We start from the raw sequence: 21,144 nt of genomic DNA on the forward strand, positions 1-21,144 counted from the left end.
TCGGGCTGATATTCATAGCCTGGGAAGATCCATGGATATTACCCCTTCCCAGGCTATAAACATCAGCCCCTTGTCTCTGGAGGAGAAGGAAATTCTCTGGTGCAGAAAATTGCACAGGAGCCCACGCTATTTTTTTTTTCATTTTTTTAAAATGAAACAGATATTGCGTTTAAGGCCGGGGTCACACTTGTGAGAAACTTGCACGAGGCTCTCACATCAATACCAGGCACTGCCGCCGGCACTCGGTACTGGAGCTTGGAGCTGCATGTATTTCTATGCATCTGAACACTCCGGGCTCGAGTGCCGGTGGCAGTGCCGGGTATTGAGATGCGACTCCGAGACTCGTGCGAGTTTCTCACAAGAGTGACCCCGGCCTAACGCAGACTTTGTGTGTGTGTGTCTTAATTTAGCTCTTTATGTACCATTTTATTATGTTTATTACAAAACATCAGGCTTGGTATTATCTATCTATCTATCTATAGATAGATATATCTATAGATAGATGTATAGATATCGATAGATGTATAGATATCGATAGGTAATAGATAATAGATAGATACATCGATATATAGATAGATAGATCAATAGATCTATCTATCTATTCTTTATCTATTATCTATCTACATATCTATCTACCTATCTATTTTCTATCTATCTATATATCTATCATCTCTCTATCTATCTATACATCTATCATCTATCCCACATCTATCTATCGATCTGTCTATCTTTCTGTGTGTGTAAACATTATTCTTCAATGGCTTATGTAAATGAAGAGGTTGGACAAGAAATGACATCACTATTCTTTTTTTTGTTCAATGATAGATCTTTATTTAGCTTTCAAAAACGCATACAAATCCGCATGAAATAAACGCATAAAAATCCGCATCAAAAACACATTGATTTTTACCTGCGTTTTCTGCCATGAGATGCAGAATCTGCGCAGAAACTTCCACAGGCAAATCTGCAACGTGTGCACATACCCTAACAGGGAACATTCAATTTATGGAGAATAACTTCAAATCGAATGTCCCAGTAAGATTCACACGATTTGGCAAATTTGAAAATTGTCAGATCTGCTCATCTCTACTCCTCTCTGTTGCATAGTCTACAAAGAGTCTTCATGAAGATAAGAGTTAGTAAATAAAATATTTTTGCAAGCGAATTTTGCATTGGAACTACTCTACAGTATGTAAGGTTAGTTCCATGTACAGCTTGCTTTTTATTATAACTGGCACACAAATTGCCAATTTTAACACATTTTCTTCACAGTTTACTTATGTACCTTTTGACGGACTAATAGAAAAGGAATAAACCTGAACGGAACAAAAAGCACAATAGGGTCTTATCTTTATAGACAGTGTGGAGGAAAATACATGCTCACCTGATAAGGTTGTGTGCACAAAACCACTGAAAGAGGCTAAAGATACCGTTACACTAAACGACTTACCAACGATCATGACCAGCGATACGACCTGGCCGTGATCGTTGGTAAGTCGTTGTGTGGTCGCTGGGGAGCTGTCACACAGACAGCTCTCTCCATTGACCAACGATCCGGGGAATGACTTCAGCATCATTGAAACTGTCTTCAATGATGCCGAAGTGCCCCTGCAGCACCCGGGTAACCAGGGTAAACATCGGGTTACTAAGTGCAGGGCCGCGCTTAGTAACCCGATATTTACCCTGGTTACCATTGTAAAAGTAAAAAAAAAAAAAACTAGATACTCACATTCCGATGTCTGTCACGTCCCCCGCCGTCAGCTTCCCGCACTGACTGTGTCAGTGCCGGCCTTAAAGCAGAGCACAGCGGTGACGTCACCGCTGTGCTCTGCTTTACGGCCGGCGCTGACAGTCAGTGCAGGGAAGCTGACGGCTGGGGACGTGACAGACATTGGAATGTGAGTATGTAGTGTTTTTTTTTTTACTTTTACAATGGTAACCAGTGTAAATATCGGGTTACTAAGCGCGGCCCTGCGCTTAGTAACCCGTTATTTACCCTGGTTACAAGTGAACACATCGCTGGATCGGCGTCACACACGCCGATCCAGCGATGACAGCGGGTGATCAGCGACCAAAAAAAGGTCCTGATCATTCCCCACGACCAACGATCTCCCAGCAGGGGCCTGATCGTTGGTCGCTGTCACACATAACGAGATCGTTAGCGGGATCGTTGCTACGTCACAAAAAGTGTGACATTGCAACGATATCGTTAACAATATCGTTATGTGTGAAGGTACCTTTAGGCTACTTTCACACTTCCATTTTCTGGGGTCCGTCGTGGTGCAGTAAAATGACGTATCGACGTACGTCATGAAAATAGGTAAAAATGTGTGCGATGGATCCAGTGTAATACATAGTAACATAGTAACATAGTTAGTAAGGCCGAAAAAAGACATTTGTCCATCCAGTTCAGCCTATATTCCGTCATAATAAATCCCCAGATCTACGTCCTTTTACAGAACCTAATAATTGTATGATACAATATTGTTCTGCTCCAGGAAGACATCCAGGCCTCTCTTGAACCCCTCGACTGAGTTCGCCATCACCACCTCCTCAGGCAAGCAATTCCAGATTCTCACTGCCCTAACAGTAAAGAATCCTCTTCTATGTTGGTGGAAAAACCTTCTCTCCTCCAGACGCAAAGAATGCCCCCTTGTGCCCGTCACCTTCCTTGGTATAAACAGATCCTCAGCGAGATATTTGTATTGTCCCCTTATATACTTATACATGGTTATTAGATCGCCCCTCAGTCGTCTTTTTTCTAGACTAAATAATCCTAATTTCGCTAATCTATCTGGGTATTGTAGTTCTCCCATCCCCTTTATTAATTTTGTTGCCCTCCTTTGTACTCTCTCTAGTTCCATTATATCCTTCCTGAGCACCGGTGCCCAAAACTGGACACAGTACTCCATGTGCGGTCTAACTAGGGATTTGTACAGAGGCAGTATAATGCTCTCATCATGTGTATCCAGACCTCTTTTAATGCACCCCATGATCCTGTTTGCCTTGGCAGCTGCTGCCTGGCACTGGCTGCTCCAGGTAAGTTTATCATTAACTAGGATCCCCAAGTCCTTCTCCCTGTCAGATTTACCCAGTGGTTTCCCGTTCAGTGTGTAATGGTGATATTGATTCCTTCTTCCCATGTGTATAACCTTACATTTATCATTGTTAAACCTCATCTGCCACCTTTCAGCCCAAGTTTCCAACTTATCCAGATCCATCTGTAGCAGAATACTATCTTCTCTTGTATTAACTGCTTTACATAGTTTTGTATCATCTGCAAATATCGATATTTTACTGTGTAAACCTTCTACCAGATCATTAATGAATATGTTGAAGAGAACAGGTCCCAATACTGACCCCTGCGGTACCCCACTGGTCACAGCGACCCAGTTAGAGACTATACCATTTATAACCACCCTCTGCTTTCTATCACTAAGCCAGTTACTAACCCATTTACACACATTTTCCCCCAGACCAAGCATTCTCATTTTGTGTACCAACCTCTTGTGCGGCACGGTATCAAACGCTTTGGAAAAATCGAGATATACCACGTCCAATGACTCACCGTGGTCCAGCCTATAGCTTACCTCTTCATAAAAATTGATTAGATTGGTTTGACAGGAGCGATTTCTCATAAACCCATGCTGATATGGAGTTAAACAGTTATTCTCATTGAGATAATCCAGAATAACATCCCTCAGAAACCCTTCAAATATTTTACCAACAATAGAGGTTAGACTTACTGGCCTATAATTTCCAGGTTCACTTTTAGAGCCCTTTTTGAATATTGGCACCACATTTGCTATGCGCCAGTCCTGCGGAACAGACCCTGTCGCTATAGAGTCCCTAAAAATAAGAAATAATGGTTTATCTATTACATTACTTAGTTCCCTTAGTACTCGTGGGTGTATGCCATCCGGACCCGGAGATTTATCTATTTTAATCTTATTTAGCCGGTTTCGCACCTCTTCTTGGGTTAGATTGGTGACCCTTAATATAGGGTTTTCATTGTTTCTTGGGATTTCACCTAGCATTTCATTTTCCACCGTGAATACCGTGGAGAAGAAGGTGTTTAATATGTTAGCTTTTTCCTCGTCATCTACAACCATTCTTTCCTTACTATTTTTTAAGGGGCCTACATTTTCAGTTTTTATTCTTTTACTATTGATATAGTTGAAGAACAGTTTGGGATTAGTTTTACTCTCCTTAGCAATGTGCTTCTCTGTTTCCTTTTTGGCAGCTTTAATTAGTTTTTTAGATAAAGTATTTTTCTCCCTATAGTTTTTTAGAGCTTCAATGGTGCCATCCTGCTTTAGTAGTGCAAATGCTTTCTTTTTACTGTTAATTGCCTGTCTTACTTCTTTGTTTAGCCACATTGGGTTTTTCCTATTTCTAGTCCTTTTATTCCCACAAGGTATAAACCGCTTACACTGCCTATTTAGGATGTTCTTAAACATTTCCCATTTATTATCTGTATTCTCATTTCTGAGGATATTGTCCCAGTCTACCAGATTAAGGGCATCTCTAAGCTGGTCAAACTTTGCCTTCCTAAAGTTCAGTGTTTTTGTGACTCCCTGACAAGTCCCCCTAGTGAAAGACAGGTGAAACTGTACAATATTGTGGTCGCTATTTCCTAGATGCCCAACCACCTGCAGATTTGTTATTCTGTCAGGTCTATTAGATAGTATTAGGTCTAAAAGTGCTGCTCCTCTGGTTGGATTCTGCACCAATTGTGAAAGATAATTTTTCTTGGTTATTAGCAGAAACCTGTTGCCTTTATGGGTTTCACAGGTTTCTGTTTCCCAGTTAATATCCGGGTAGTTAAAGTCCCCCATAACCAGGACCTCATTATGGGTTGCAGCTTCATCTATCTGCTTTAGAAGTAGACTTTCCATGCTTTCTGTTATATTTGGGGGTTTGTAACAGACCCCAATGAGAATTTTGTTACCATTTTTCCCTCCATGAATTTCAACCCATATGGACTCGACATCTTCATTCCCTTCGCTAATATCCTCCCTTAAAGTGGACTTTAGACAAGACTTTACATAGAGACAAACCCCTCCTCCTCTCCGATTTTTACGATCCTTTCTAAACAGACTGTAACCCTGTAAGTTAACTGCCCAGTCATAGCTTTCATCTAACCATGTCTCGGTTATTCCCACTATGTCAAAGTTACCTGTAGATATTTCTGCTTCTAGTTCTTCCATCTTGTTTGTCAGGCTTCTGGCGTTTGCGAGCATGCAGTTTAGAGGATTTTGTTTTGATCCAATCTCCTCACTGTGGATTGTTTTAGAAATGTTCTTACCTCCCTTCTGAGTATGTTTCCCTGGGTCGTCTTTGTACGAGTCTAATGTTTTTCTTCCCGTCCCCTCTTCTTCTAGTTTAACGCCCTCCTGATGAGTGTAGCGAGTCTTCTGGCGAATGTGTGTTTCCCAGGTTTGTTGAGGTGTAGTCCGTCTCTGGCGAGGAGTCCATCATACCAGTAATTCACACCGTGGTCCAGGAATCCAAATCCTTGTTGTCTGCACCATCGTCTTAGCCAGTTGTTTGCATCAAGGATCCTGTTCCATCTCCTGGTGCCATGCCCATCTACTGGAAGGATAGAAGAAAAAACTACCTGTGCATCCAGTTCCTTTACTTTCTTCCCCAACTCTTCAAAGTCCTTGCAGATTGTCGGTAGGTCCTTCCTTGCCGTGTCATTGGTGCCAACATGTATCAGAAGAAATGGGTGGACGTCCTTGGAGCTGAAGAGCTTTGGTATCCTATCGGTCACATCCTTGATCATCGCACCTGGAAGGCAGCATACTTCTCTTGCAGTTATGTCCGGTCTGCAGATGGCTGCTTCTGTGCCTCTCAGTAGTGAGTCTCCCACCACCACCACTCTTCGTTGCTTCTTGGCTGTACTTTTTGCTGTCACTTGTTGCTGTGTGCCCTTTTCTTTTTTGCTTGCTGGTATTGCTTCATTCTTAGGTGTGCCATCTTCATCCTCTACAAAGATTTGATATCGGTTCTTCAGTTGTGTGGTTGGTGATTTCTCCATGGTCTTCTTGCTTCTTTTGGTCACATGCTTCCACTCATCTGCTTTTGGAGGTTCTCTGACACTTTTTGCACCTTCTGTGACCAGTAGAGATGCTTCTGTTCTGTCTAGAAAGTCTTCATTCTCTTTGATGAGTTTCAAAGTTGCTATTCTTTCTTCCAGACCCCGCACCTTTTCTTCTAAAAGGGCCACTAGTCTACACTTCTGACAGGTGAAATTGGATTCTTCTTCTGGTCGATCTGTGAACATGTAGCACATGCTGCAGCTCACCATGTAGGTTGTCACATCTGCCATGTTGCTCCTAGATCCTGCTGACTTGCTGTGTGTTTTCCTTCTTGTGTAATATACTCAGCCAAGCTCTCTTGTAATAATGTCCTACAGGCAAAAATTTTTGGTGATGCTTTCGAAGCAGCTGGTCCCGGCTGTACCCAACGATCTTCTAGCTTAGGGAGACTTCGCTTCTCCCAGAAGGCACCTGGAATATGCAAATTAGCCTCCTGAAGCTTGAATCTCTGGTTTGGTGATGCTTTCGAAGCAGCTGGTCCCGGCTGTACCCAACGATCTTCTAGCTTAGGGAGACTTCGCTTCTCCCAGAAGGCACCTGGAATATGCAAATTAGCCTCCTGAAGCTTGAATCTCTGGTTTGGTGATGCTTTCGAAGCAGCTGGTCCCGGCTGTACCCAACGATCTTCTAGCTTAGGGAGACTTCGCTTCTCCCAGAAGGCACCTGGAATATGCAAATTAGCCTCCTGAAGCTTGAATCTCTGGTTTGGTGATGCTTTAGAAGCAGCTGGTCCCGGCTGTACCCAACGATCTTCTAGCTTAGGGAGACTTCGCTTCTCCCAGAAGGCACCTGGAATATGCAAATTAGCCTCCTGAAGCTTGAATCCCTGGTTTGGTGATGCTTTCGAAGCAGCTGGTCCCGGCTGTACCCAACGATCTTCTAGCTTAGGGAGACTTCGCTTCTCCCAGAAGGCACCTGGAATATGCAAATTAGCCTCCTGAAGCTTGAATCTCTGGTTTGGTGATGCTTTCGAAGCAGCTGGTCCCGGCTGTACCCAACGATCTTCTAGCTTAGGGAGACTTCGCTTCTCCCAGAAGGCACCTGGAATATGCAAATTAGCCTCCTGAAGCTTGAATCTCTGGTTTGGTGATGCTTTCGAAGCAGCTGAACCCGGCTGTACCCAACGATCTTCTAGCTTAGGGAGACTTCGCTTCTCCCAGAAGGCACCTGGAATATGCAAATTAGCCTCCTGAAGCTTGAATCTCTGGTTTGGTGATGCTTTCGAAGCAGCTGGTCCCGGCTGTACCCAACGATCTTCTAGCTTAGGGAGACTTCGCTTCTCCCAGAAGGCACCTGGAATATGCAAATTAGCCTCCTGAAGCTTGAATCCCTGGTTTGGTGATGCTTTCGAAGCAGCTGGTCCCGGCTGTACCCAACGATCTTCTAGCTTAGGGAGACTTCGCTTCTCCCAGAAGGCACCTGGAATATGCAAATTAGCCTCCTGAAGCTTGAATCTCTGGTTTGGTGATGCTTTCGAAGCAGCTGGTCCCGGCTGTACCCAACGATCTTCTAGCTTAGGGAGACTTCGCTTCTCCCAGAAGGCACCTGGAATATGCAAATTAGCCTCCTGAAGCTTGAATCCCTGGTTTGGTGATGCTTTCGAAGCAGCTGGTCCCGGCTGTACCCAACGATCTTCTAGCTTAGGGAGACTTTGCTTCTCCCAGAAGGCACCTGGAATATGCAAATTAGCCTCCTGAAGCTTGAATCTCTGGTTTGGTGATGCTTTCGAAGCAGCTGGTCCCGGCTGTACCCAACGATCTTCTAGCTTAGGGAGACTTCGCTTCTCCCAGAAGGCACCTGGAATATGCAAATTAGCCTCCTGAAGCTTGAATCTCTGGTTTGGTGATGCTTTCGAAGCAGCTGGTCCCGGCTGTACCCAACGATCTTCTAGCTTAGGGAGACTTCGCTTCTCCCAGAAGGCACCTGGAATATGCAAATTAGCCTCCTGAAGCTTGAATCTCTGGTTTCAAAATTTTTGCCTGTAGGACATTATTGCAAGAGAGCTTGGCTGAGTAGATTACACAAGAAGGAAAACACACAGCAAGTCAGCAGGATCTAGGAGCAACATGGCAGATATGACAACCTACATGGTGAGCTGCAGCATGTGCTACATGTTCACAGATCGACCAGAAGAAGAATCCAATTTCACCTGTCAGAAGTGTCGACTAGTGGCCCTTTTAGAAGAAAAGGTGCGGGGTCTGGAAGAAAGAATAGCAACTTTGAAACTCATCAAAGAGAATGAAGACTTTCTAGACAGAACAGAAGCATCTCTACTGGTCACAGAAGGTGCAAAAAGTGTCAGAGAACCTCCAAAAGCAGATGAGTGGAAGCATGTGACCAAAAGAAGCAAGAAGACCATGGAGAAATCACCAACCACACAACTGAAGAACCGATATCAAATCTTTGTAGAGGATGAAGATGGCACACCTAAGAATGAAGCAATACCAGCAAGCAAAAAAGAAAAGGGCACACAGCAACAAGTGACAGCAAAAAGTACAGCCAAGAAGCAACGAAGAGTGGTGGTGGTGGGAGACTCACTACTGAGAGGCACAGAAGCAGCCATCTGCAGACCGGACATAACTGCAAGAGAAGTATGCTGCCTTCCAGGTGCGATGATCAAGGATGTGACCGATAGGATACCAAAGCTCTTCAGCTCCAAGGACGTTCACCCATTTCTTCTGATACATGTTGGCACCAATGACACGGCAAGGAAGGACCTACCGACAATCTGCAAGGACTTTGAAGAGTTGGGGAAGAAAGTAAAGGAACTGGATGCACAGGTAGTTTTTTCTTCTATCCTTCCAGTAGATGGGCATGGCACCAGGAGATGGAACAGGATCCTTGATGCAAACAACTGGCTATGACGATGGTGCAGACAACAAGGATTTGGATTCCTGGACCACGGTGTGAATTACTGGTATGATGGACTCCTTGCCAGAGACGGACTACACCTCAACAAACCTGGGAAACACACATTCGCCAGAAGACTCGCTACACTCATCAGGAGGGCGTTAAACTAGAAGAAGAGGGGACGGGAAGAAAAACATTAGACTCGAACAAAGACGACCCAGGAAAACATACTCAGAAGGGAGGTAAGAACATTTCTAAAACAATCCACAGTGAGGAGATTGGAACAAAACAAAATCCTCTGAACTGCATGCTCGCAAACGCCAGAAGCCTGACAAACAAGATGGAAGAACTAGAAGCAGAAATATCTACAGGTAACTTTGACATAGTGGGAATAACCGAGACATGGTTAGATGAAAGCTATGACTGGGCAGTTAACTTACAGGGTTACAGTCTGTTTAGAAAGGATCGTAAAAATCGGAGAGGAGGAGGGGTTTGTCTCTATGTAAAGTCTTGTCTAAAGTCCACTTTAAGGGAGGATATTAGCGAAGGGAATGAGGATGTCGAGTCCATATGGGTTGAAATTCATGGAGGGAAAAATGGTAACAAAATTCTCATTGGGGTCTGTTACAAACCCCCAAATATAACAGAAAGCATGGAAAGTCTACTTCTAAAGCAGATAGATGAAGCTGCAACCCATAATGAGGTCCTGGTTATGGGGGACTTTAACTACCCGGATATTAACTGGGAAACAGAAACCTGTGAAACCCATAAAGGCAACAGGTTTCTGCTAATAACCAAGAAAAATTATCTTTCACAATTGGTGCAGAATCCAACCAGAGGAGCAGCACTTTTAGACCTAATACTATCTAATAGACCTGACAGAATAACAAATCTGCAGGTGGTTGGGCATTTAGGAAATAGCGACCACAATATTGTGCAGTTTCACCTGTCTTTCACTAGGGGGACTTGTCAGGGAGTCACAAAAACATTGAACTTTAGGAAGGCAAAGTTTGAACAGCTTAGAGATGCCCTTAATCTGGTAGACTGGGACAATATCCTCAGAAATGAGAATACAGATAATAAATGGGAAATGTTTAAGAACATCCTAAATAGGCAGTGTAAGCGGTTTATACCTTGTGGGAATAAAAGGACTAGAAATAGGAAAAACCCAATGTGGCTAAACAAAGAAGTAAGACAGGCAATTAACAGTAAAAAGAAAGCATTTGCACTACTAAAGCAGGATGGCACCATTGAAGCTCTAAAAAACTATAGGGAGTTAAGAACATGACGGATCCATCGTACAGAAATTCTGGGAATTAAATTTCCGGGGATGAGAGAGAGAGAGACTTTTTTCCCCCAGACTTGAAAATCCTTCCGGACATGTTCAGAAGGGAAAAACTGGATCTGTCGCTGGATTCCTGTGTGTGACGGTCAGCGACTGATCTTGCGTCTATAGACTTCCATTGTAGCCGACGACGGGCAGCGCAGGATAAGTCGCTGACCAATTTTCTGACGTGCACAAAAAACATTACAATGAACGTTTTCTCTGCACGACGGACCGCTATTTTACAATGGATCTAGTGCACGACGGATGAAACGGATGGCCATCCGTCACAATCCGTCGCTTATACAAGTCTATGGGAAAATGCAGGATCCTGCATTCTCAAAAATCTACGGATTGTGATGGATCTGAAAAGACGGAAGTTTGAAAGTAGCCTTAGGCTGCTGTAGACCCATGAAGAAGAAATCAAAGGTGAAAGAATGGTATGGGTTCACGAGTGCTGCCATCAGTTGATCATAGGAAGACAGAAATCCAAAAACCAATTGCTGTGGTTTATTGGTCAACGTTAGGGTTGAGCGAAACGGGTCATTCATTATCAAAAGTCGCCGACTTTTGGCAAAGTCGGGTTTCATGAAACCCGATCCGACCCCTGTGCGGGGTCGGCCATGCGGTACGCGACTTTCGCGCCAAAGTCGCGTTTCAATGATGCGAAAAGCGCCATTTCTCAGCCAATGAAGGTAAATGCAGAGTGTGGGCAGCGTGATGACATAGGTCCTGGTCCCCACCATCTTAGAGAAGGGCATTGCAGTGATTGGCTTGCTGTCTGCGGCGTCACAGGGGCTATAAAGGGGCGTTCCCGCCGACCGCCATGTTACTGCTGCTGATCTGAGCTTAGGGAGAGGTTGCTGCCGCTTCGTCAGAAGCAGGGATAGCGTTAGGCAGGGTCCATTAACCACCAAACCGCTTGTGCTGTAGCTATTTCCACTGCCCAACACCACCTTCGGTGTGCAGGGACAGTGGAAGCTACATTTTTTTTTTTCCCCTCAGCGCTGTAGCTCATTGGGCTGCCCTAGAAGGCTCCCTGATAGCTGCATTGCTGTGTGTATGCCGCTGTGCAAACCAACTGCTTTTTTCAAAGCACAAATCCTCTTGTTCCTTCCTTTCTGCACAGCTATCTTTTTTGCTTGTCCACACTTTTTATTTAATTTGTGCATCAGTCCACTACTTATTGCTGCCTGCCATACCTGGCTGAGATTACTGCAGGGAGATAGTAATTGTTGGACACTCCCTGTTTTTTTTTTTTTTTTTTTTGTGGGAGATTAAGATTGACATTTCTGCTAGAGTGCCATCCCTGTGTGTGCCATCTCTCACTCAGTGGGCCATAGAAAGCCTATTTATTTTTTTGCTTGATTTGGGTTATAAAATCTACCTGAAAAAATCACTACATCAATCAGTGGGAGAAAAATATTGGCCTCAGGGCTTGTGTGCCACTCTTGACTCCTGTGTGTGCCATCTCTCAGTCAGTGGGCCATAGAAAGCCTATTTATTTTTTTGCTTGATTTGGGTTCTAAAATCTACCTGAAAAAATCACTACATCAATCAGTGGGAGAAAAATATTGAATCAGCTGTGGAGGATATCCACTAATAAAACATAACTTTTAATATTAAATGCTAAAAACTGCACATCCAACAGGACACAAACGAAAAAAACATACAAAGTGCTCAGGTGAACCAGTGCTCAATAAAAAAGAATGGTTGGATCTCACCCAAGCTGCCGGACACTGTATACTTCCGTACGACACAGTAGAGATCCAATTAGATGAGGAGGGGCAGGGCTGAAGTAGTATGTCTACCCTGTAACCCCTCTGTAACTCCTGTCCTGACAAGGACAGGCCCCAAATGGACCTTGCTCTAAGGGACCAGCCCACCCAATATGTGTAAAGGCAGAGTCCCAAAACCTCTTGAAACGTAGAATCTTCCTCCCTACGCGTTTCAACTCCGGTCATGGAGAATCATCAGGGGAGTCATATGGAAAAAAGTGCCAACGGGCACAGAGATGTAAGTCCGTCTAAATTGTGGGGCCTGCAGTGGCTAGGTAACCCACGCTGGAGATGACCGTCTGTGTCCACAGTCTCTGGTAGAGTACTGTATGTACTGCTACCTAGTACTGTATGTACTCTACCAGAGACTGTGGACACAGACGGTCATCTCCAGCGTGGGTTACCTAGCCACTGCAGGCCCCACAATTTAGACGGACTTACATCTCTGTGCCCGTTGGCACTTTTTTCCATATGACTCCCCTGATGATTCTCCATGACCGGAGTTGAAACGCGTAGGGAGGAAGATTCTACGTTTCAAGAGGTTTTGGGACTCTGCCTTTACACATATTGGGTGGGCTGGTCCCTTAGAGCAAGGTCCATTTGGGGCCTGTCCTTGTCAGGACAGGAGTTACAGAGGGGTTACAGGGTAGACATACTACTTCAGCCCTGCCCCTCCTCATCTAATTGGATCTCTACTGTGTCGTACGGAAGTATACAGTGTCTGGCAGCTTGGGTGAGATCCAACCATTCTTTTTTATTGAGCACTGGTTCACCTGAGCACTTTGTATGTTTTTTTCGTTTGTGTCCTGTTGGATGTGCAGTTTTTAGCATTTAATATTAAAAGTTATGTTTTATTAGTGGATATCCTCCACAGCTGATTCTGTCTTGAGCCAGGGGGTATATATATGGTGTGTTTTTTGCACACTATTGCTTTTTCTGGAGAAAAATATTGGCCTCAGGGCTTGTGTGCCACTCCTGACTCCTGTGTGCATCATCACTCACAATCAGTGGGCCATAGAAAGCCCATTTTTTTTTTTTTTTGCTTTATTTGGGTTCTAAATTCTACCTGAAAAAATCAATAAATCAATCAGTGGGAGATTAATATTGGCCTTTGGGCTTGTGTGCCAGTCCTAAGCATGCCATCTCTCTCTCTCAGATAGTGGGCCATAGAAAGCCTATTTATTATTTTTTTTATTGGGTTTATAAATTTTCCCTGGAACAAAAAAAAAAAAAGTGGGAGATTAATATTGGCCTCTGGGCTTGTGTGCCAGTCCTGAGCGTGCCATCTCTCTCACAAATAGTGGGCCATAGAAAGCCTATTTATTTTTATTTTTTTGGTTTTATAAATTCTCCCTGAAAAAAAAAGGGAGATTAATATTGGCCTTTGGGCTTGTGTGCCAGTCCTAAGCTGTTGTGAATTCTGTGGCTGAATTCACTCCTGTGGTCACAAGTGGTACTGCAGCTTCTGGGCTTCCTCCCTCAGGTGTTCTGGTGAGCTCGTTGGCTGCCTTGTTATTTAACTCCACCTGATTCTGTCTTCCTTGCTCCTTGTCAATGTTCCAGTGTTGGATCTGAGCTTCTGGATCTTTCCTGTAGCCTGCTGCTCTGCTTAGATAAGTGCTTCTTTGCTTTGGTTGCTGTTTTTTCTGTCCAGCTTGTCTTTTTGTTTTTGCAGGAAGCTCTGAGACGCAAAGGGTGTACCGCCGTGCTGTTAGTTCGGCACGGTGGGTCTTTTTGCCCCCTTTGCGTGGTTTTTTGCTTTAGGGTTTTTTGTAGACTGCAAAGTTCTCGTTGCTATCCTCGCTCTATCTAGAATATCGGGCCTCACTTTGCTGAATCTATTTCATCCCTACGTTTTGTCATTTCATCTTGCTAACAGTCATTATATGTGGGGGGCTGCCTTTTCCTTTGGGGTATTTCTCTGAGGCAAGTCAGGCTTGTATTTCTATCTTCAGGCTAGTCAGTTCCTCAGGCTGTGCCGAGTTGCATAGGTAGTGTCAGGCGCAATCCACAGCTGCCTTTAGTTGTGTTCAGGATAGGTTCAGGTATTGCGGTCTACAGAGATTCCACGTCTCAGAGCTCGTTCTATTGTTTTTGGGTTATTGTCAGATCACTGTATGTGCTCTGATTACTGCACACTGTGTTACTGGATTGCCTTCATAACAGTGCAAGGAGCCAAACTAATGATTCTCAATAGAGGGAAAAAAGAAGTTCTGACATCATTTTTTTTTCTCAGCTCTGTGTTCAGTCTTTTTTTTCCCCTAGACATTAGGGTGCTTCAGGACACAGCTGTGGACATGGATATTCAGGCTCTGTGCTCTTCAATGGATAATCTCGTTATAAATGTACAAAAGATTCAAGATACAATTGATCAGAAATCTATGCTAGAACCAAGAATTCCTATTCCTGATTTGTTTTTTGGTGATAGAACTAAGTTTCTGAGCTTCAAAAATAATTGTAAGCTATTTCTGGCCTTGAAACCTCATTCTTCTGGTAATTCAGTTCAACAGGTTTTGATTATTATTTCTTTTTTGCGCGGCGACCCTCAGGACTGGGCATTTTCTCTTGCGCCAGGAGACCCTGCATTGAGTGGTGTTGATGCGTTTTTCCTGGCGCTCGGATTGCTGTACGATGAGCCTAATTCAGTGGATCAGGCTGAGAAAAATTTGCTGGCTTTGTGCCAGGGTCAGGATGATATAGAAGTATATTGTCAGAAATTTAGGAAGTGGTCAGTACTCACTCTGTGGAATGAATCTGCGCTGGCAGCTTTGTTCAGAAAGGGTCTCTCTGAGGCTCTTAAGGATGTCATGGTGGGTTTTCCTATGACTGCTGGTTTGAATGAGTCTATGTCTTTGGCCATTCAGATCGGTCGTCGCTTGCGCGAGCGTAAATCTGTGCACCATCTGGCAGTATTGTCTGAGATTAAACCTGAGCCTATGCAGTGCGATAGGACTATGACAGAGTTGAACGGCAAGAACACAGACGTCTGAATGGGCTGTGTTTCTACTGTGGTGATTCCACTCATGCTATTTCTGATTGTCCTAAGCGCACTAAGCGGTTCGATAGGTCTGCCGTCATTGGTACTGTACAGTCCAAATTCCTTCTGTCCATTACCTTGATATGCTCTTTGTCATCGTAGTCTGTCATGGCATTTGTGGATTCAGGCGCTGCCCTGAATCTGATGGATTTGGATTATGCTAAACGTTGTGGGTTTTTCTTGGAGCCTTTGCGGTGTCCTATTCCATTGAGAGGAATTGATGCTACACCTTTGGCCAAGAATAAACCTCAGTACTGGGCCTAGCTGACCATGTGCATGGCTCCTGCACATCAGGAAGTTATTCGCTTTCTGGTGCTACATAATCTGCATGATGTGGTCGTGTTGGGGTTGCCATGGCTACAAACCCATAATCCAGTATTAGATTGGAACTCTATGTCGGTATCCAGCTGGGGTTGTCAGGGGGTACATGGTGATGTTCCATTTTTGTCTATTTCGTCATCCACTCCTTCTGAGGTCCCAGAGTTCTTGTCTGATTATCAGGATGTATTTGAAGAGCCCAAGTCCGATGCCCTACCTCCGCATAGGGATTGTGATTGTGCTATCAATTTGATTCCTGGTAGTAAATTCCCTAAAGGTCGTTTATTTAATTTATCCGTGCCTGAACACACCGCTATGCGCAGTTATGTGAAGGAATCCCTGGAGAAGGGACATATTCGCCCATCGTCATCACCACTGGGAGCAGGGTTCTTTTTTGTAGCCAAGAAGGATGGTTCGCTGAGACCGTGTATTGATTACCGCCTTCTTAATAAGATCACTGTTAAGTTTCAGTATCCCTTGCCATTGTTATCTGACTTGTTTGCTCGGATTAAGGGGGCTAGTTGGTTCACTAAGATAGATCTTCGTGGTGCGTATAATCTGGTGAGAATCAGGCAAGGAGATGAATGGAAGACGGCATTTAATACGCCCGAGGGTCATTTTGAGTATCTAGTGATGCCGTTCGGACTTGCCAATGCTCCATCTGTTTTTCAGTCTTTTATGCATGACATCTTCCGTGAGTATCTGGATAAATTCCTGATTGTTTACTTGGATGACATTTTGAACTTCTGAGATGATTGGGAGTCTCATGTGAAGCAGGTCAGAATGGTTTTCCAGGTCCTGCGTGCTAATTCTTTGTTCGTGAAGGGATCAAAGTGTCTCTTCGGTGTGCAGAAAGTTTCATTTTTGGGGTTCATCTTTTCCCCTTCTACTATCGAGATGGATCCGGTTAAGGTCCAAGCCATCCAGGATTGGACTCAGCCGACATCTCTGAAAAGTCTGCAAAAGTTCCTGGGCTTTGCTAATTTTTATCGTCGCTTCATCTGTAATTTTTCTAGCATTGCCAAACCATTGACCGATTTGACCAAGAAGGGTGCTGATTTGGTTAATTGGTCTTCTGCTGCCGTGGAAGCTTTTCAGGAGTTGAAGCGTCGTTTTTGTTCTGCCCCTGTGTTGTGTCAACCAGATGTTTCTCTTCCGTTCCAGGTCGAGGTTGATGCTTCTGAGATTGGAGCAGGGGCGGTTTTGTCACAGAGAGGTTCTGGTTGCTCAGTGTTGAAACCATGTGCTTTCTTTTCCAGGAAGTTTTCTGCTGCTGAGCGTAATTATGATGTGGGCAACCGAGAGTTGCTGGCCATGAAGTGGGCATTCGAGGAGTGGCGTCATTGGCTTGAAGGAGCTAAGCATCGCGTGGTGGTATTGACTGATCATAAGAACCTTACTTATCTCGAGTCTGCCAAGCGCTTGAATCCTAGACAGGCCCGTTGGTCGTTATTTTTTGCTCGCTTCAATTTTGTGATTTCGTACCTTCGGGGCTCTAAAAATGTGAAGGCGGATGCTCTGTCTAGGAGTTTTGTGCCCGACTCTCGGGGTTTATCTGAGCCGGCGAGTATCCTCAAGGAAGGAGTCATTGTGTCTGCCATCTCCCCTGATTTGCGGCGAGTGTTGCAAAAATTTCAGGCTAATAAACCTGATCGTTGTCCGGCCGAGAAACTGTTCGTCCCTGAGAGGTGGACTAGTAAAGTTATCTCTGAACTTCATTGTTCGGTGTTGGCTGGTCATCCAGGAATCTTTGGTACCAGAGAGTTAGTGGCTAGATCCTTCTGGTGGCCATCTCTGTCACGGGATGTACGTACATTTGTGCAGTCCTGTGGGATTTGTGCTAGGGCTAAGCCCTGCTGTTCACGTGCCAGTGGGTTGCTTTTGCCCTTGCCGGTCCCGAAGAGGCCTTGGACACATATTTCGATGGATTTCATTTCTGACCTTCCCGTTTCTCAAAAGATGTCAGTCATTTGGGTGGTCTGTGATCGCTTTTCTAAAATGGTCCATCTGGTGCCCTTGGTTAAATTGCCTTCCTCCTCTGATTTGGTGCCTTTGTTCTTCCAGCATGTGGTTCGTTTGCATGGCATTCCTGAGAATATTGTTTCTGACAGAGGTTCCCAGTTTGTTTCAAGGTTCTGGCGAGCCTTTTGTGGTAGGATGGGCATTGACCTATCTTTTTCCTCGGCTTTCCATCCTCAGACTAATGGCCAGACCGAACGAACCAATCAGACCTTGGAAACATATCTGAGATGTTTTGTTTCTGCAGACCAGGATGATTGGGTGTCCTTTTTGTCGTTGGCTGAGTTCGCCCTTAATAATCGGGCCAGCTCGGCTACCTTGGTCTCTCCATTTTTCTGCAATTCTGGGTTCCATCCTCGTTTCTCTTCAGGACAGGTTGAGTCTTCGGACTGTCCTGGTCTGGATTCTGTGGTGGACAGGTTGCAGCAGATCTGGACTCAGGTAGTGGACAATTTGACCTTGTCCCAGGAGAAGGCTCAACTATTCGCTAATCGCAGACGCCGTGTGGGTCCCCGACTTCGTGTTGGGGATCTGGTTTGGTTATCTTCTCGTCATATTCCTATGAAGGTTTCCTCTCCTAAATTTAAACCTCGTTTTATTGGTCCGTATAGGATTTCTGAGATTCTCAATCCTGTGTCCTTTCGTCTGACCCTCCCGGACTCCTTTTCCATACATAATGTATTCCATAGGTCGTTGTTGCGGAGATACGTGGCACCTATGGTTCCATCTGTTGAGCCTCCTGCCCCTGTTTTGGTGGAGGGGGAATTGGAGTATATTGTGGAGAAAATTTTGGATTCTCGTGTCTCTAGACGGAAAATCCAGTATCTGGTTAAATGGAAGGGTTATGCTCAGGAAGATAATTCCTGGGTTTTTGCCTCTGATGTCCATGCTCCAGATCTTGTTCGTGCCTTTCATGTGGCTCATCCTGGTCGGCCTGGGGGCTCTGGTGAGGGGTCGGTGACCCCTCCTCAAGGGGGGGGTACTGTTGTGAATTCTGTGGCTGAATTCACTCCTGTGGTCACAAGTGGTACTGCAGCTTCTGGGCTTCCTCCCTCAGGTGTTCTGGTGAGCTCGTTGGCTGCCTTGTTATTTAACTCCACCTGATTCTGTCTTCCTTGCTCCTTGTCAATGTTCCAGTGTTGGATCTGAGCTTCTGGATCTTTCCTGTGGCCTGCTGCTCTGCTTAGATAAGTGCTTCTTTGCTTTGGTTGCTGTTTTTTCTGTCCAGCTTGTCTTTTTGTTTTTGCAGGAAGCTCTGAGACGCAAAGGGTGTACCGCCGTGCCGTTAGTTCGGCACGGTGGGTCTTTTTGCCCCCTTTGCGTGGTTTTTTGCTTTAGGGTTTTTTGTAGACTGCAAAGTTCTCTTTGCTATCCTCGCTCTATCTAGAATATCGGGCCTCACTTTGCTGAATCTATTTCATCCCTACGTTTTGTCTTTTCATCTTGCTAACAGTCATTATATGTGGGGGGCTGACTTTTCCTTTGGGGTATTTCTCTGAGGCAAGTCAGGCTTGTATTTCTATCTTCAGGCTAGTCAGTTCCACAGGCTGTGCCGAGTTGCATAGGTAGTGTCAGGCGCAATCCACAGCTGCCTTTAGTTGTGTTCAGGATAAGTTCAGGTATTGCGGTCTACAGAGATTCCACGTCTCAGAGCTCGTTCTATTGCTTTTGGGTTATTGTCAGATCACTGTATGTGCTCTGATTACTGCACACTGTGTTACTGGATTGCCTTCATAACACTAAGCGTGCCATCTCTCTCTCTCAGATAGTGGGCCATAGAAAGCCTATTTATTTATTTTTTTATTGGGTTTATAAATTTTCCCTGGAACAAAAAAAAAAAGTGGGAGATTAATATTGGCCTCTGGGCTTGTGTGCCAGTCCTGAGCGTGCCATCTCTCTCACAAATAGTGGGCCATAGAAAGTCTATTTATTTATTTTTTTTTGGTTTTATAAATTCTCCCTGAAAAAAAAAAGGGAGATTAATATTGGCCTTTGGGCTTGTGTGCCAGTCCTAAGCGTGCCATCTCTCTCTCTCAGATAGTGGGCCATAGAAAGCCTATTTATTTATTTTTTTATTGGGTTTATAAATTTTCCCTGAAAAAAAATAAAAAGTGGGAGATTAATATTGGCCTCTGGGCTTGTGTGCCAGTCCTGAGCGTGCCATCTCTCTCACAAATAGTGGGCCATAGAAAGCCTATTTATGTTTTTGGTTGATTTGGGTTCTAAATTCTACCTGAAAAAATCAATAAATCAATCAGTGGGAGATAAATATTGGCCTCTGGGCTTGTGTGCCACTCCTGACTCCTGTGTGCGTCATCTCTCACTCAGTGGGCCATAGAAAGCCTTTTTTTGTTTTATTTGTTTTCTAAATTCTCCCTGAAAAAATCATTTTATTTTATTTGGTTTCTAAATTCTTCCTGAAAAAATCATTTTATTCTATTATTTTTTTTTCCTAAAGTCTCCCTGAAAAAAAAAAAAAAAAAAAAATCAGTGGGAGATAAATATTGCCCTTTCTGCTTGTGTGCGAGTCTTGACTCCTGGGTTTGCCATCTCTCTCTCTCTCTCCAATTGTGGGCCATAGAAAGCCTATTATTTTTTTAGCTTGATTTGGGTTCCAAAATCTACCTGAAAAAATCACTACATCAATCAGTGGGAGATAAATATTGGCCTCTGGGCTTGTGTGCCACTCCTGACTCCTGTGTGCGTCATCTCTCACTCAGTGGGCCATAGAAAGCCTTTTTTTGTTTTATTTGTTTTCTAAATTCTCCCTGAAAAAATCATTTTATTTTATTTGGTTTCTAAATTCTTCCTGAAAAAATTATTTTATTCTATTATTTTTTTTTCCTAAAGTCTTCTTGAAAAAAAAACAAAAACAAATCAGTGGGAGATTAATATTGCCCTTTCTGCTTGTGTGCCAGTCTTGACTCCTGGGTGTGCCATCTCTCTCTCTCTCTCTCTCTCTCTCTCTCCAATTGTGGGCCATAGAAAGCCTATTATTTTTTTAGCTTGATTTGGGTTCCAAAATCTACCTGAAAAAATCACTACATCAATCGGTGGGAGATAAATATTGGCCTCTGGGCTTGTGTGCCACTCCTGACTCCTGTGTGCGTCATCTCTCACTCAGTGGGCCATAGAAAGCCTTTTTTTGTTTTATTTGTTTTCTAAATTCTCCCTGAAAAAATCATTTTATTTTATTTGGTTTCTAAATTCTTCCTGAAAAAATCATTTTATTCTATTATTTTTTTTTCCTAAAGTCTCCCTGAAAAAAAAAAAAAAAACAAATCAGTGGGAGATTAATATTGCCCTTTCTGCTTGTGTGCCAGTCTTGACTCCTGGGTGTGCCATCTCTCTCTCTCTCTCTCTCTCCAATTGTGGGCCATAGAAAGCCTATTATTTTTTTAGCTTGATTTGGGTTCCAAAATCTACCTGAAAAAATCACTACATCAATCAGTGGGAGATAAATATTGGCCTCTGGGCTTGTGTGCCACTCCTGACTCCTGTGTGCGTCATCTCTCACTCAGTGGGCCATAGAAAGCCTTTTTTTGTTTTATTTGTTTTCTAAATTCTCCCTGAAAAAATCATTTTATTTTATTTGGTTTCTAAATTCTTCCTGAAAAAATCATTTTATTCTATTATTTTTTTTTCGTAAAGTCTCCCTGAAAAAAAAAAAACAATCAGTGGGAGATTAATATTGCCCTTTCTGCTTGTGTGCCA

The sequence above is a fragment of the Ranitomeya imitator genome, chromosome 6, assembly GCF_032444005.1.
Source record: "Ranitomeya imitator isolate aRanImi1 chromosome 6, aRanImi1.pri, whole genome shotgun sequence".
In the NCBI taxonomy this organism is placed as follows: domain Eukaryota; kingdom Metazoa; phylum Chordata; class Amphibia; order Anura; family Dendrobatidae; genus Ranitomeya; species Ranitomeya imitator.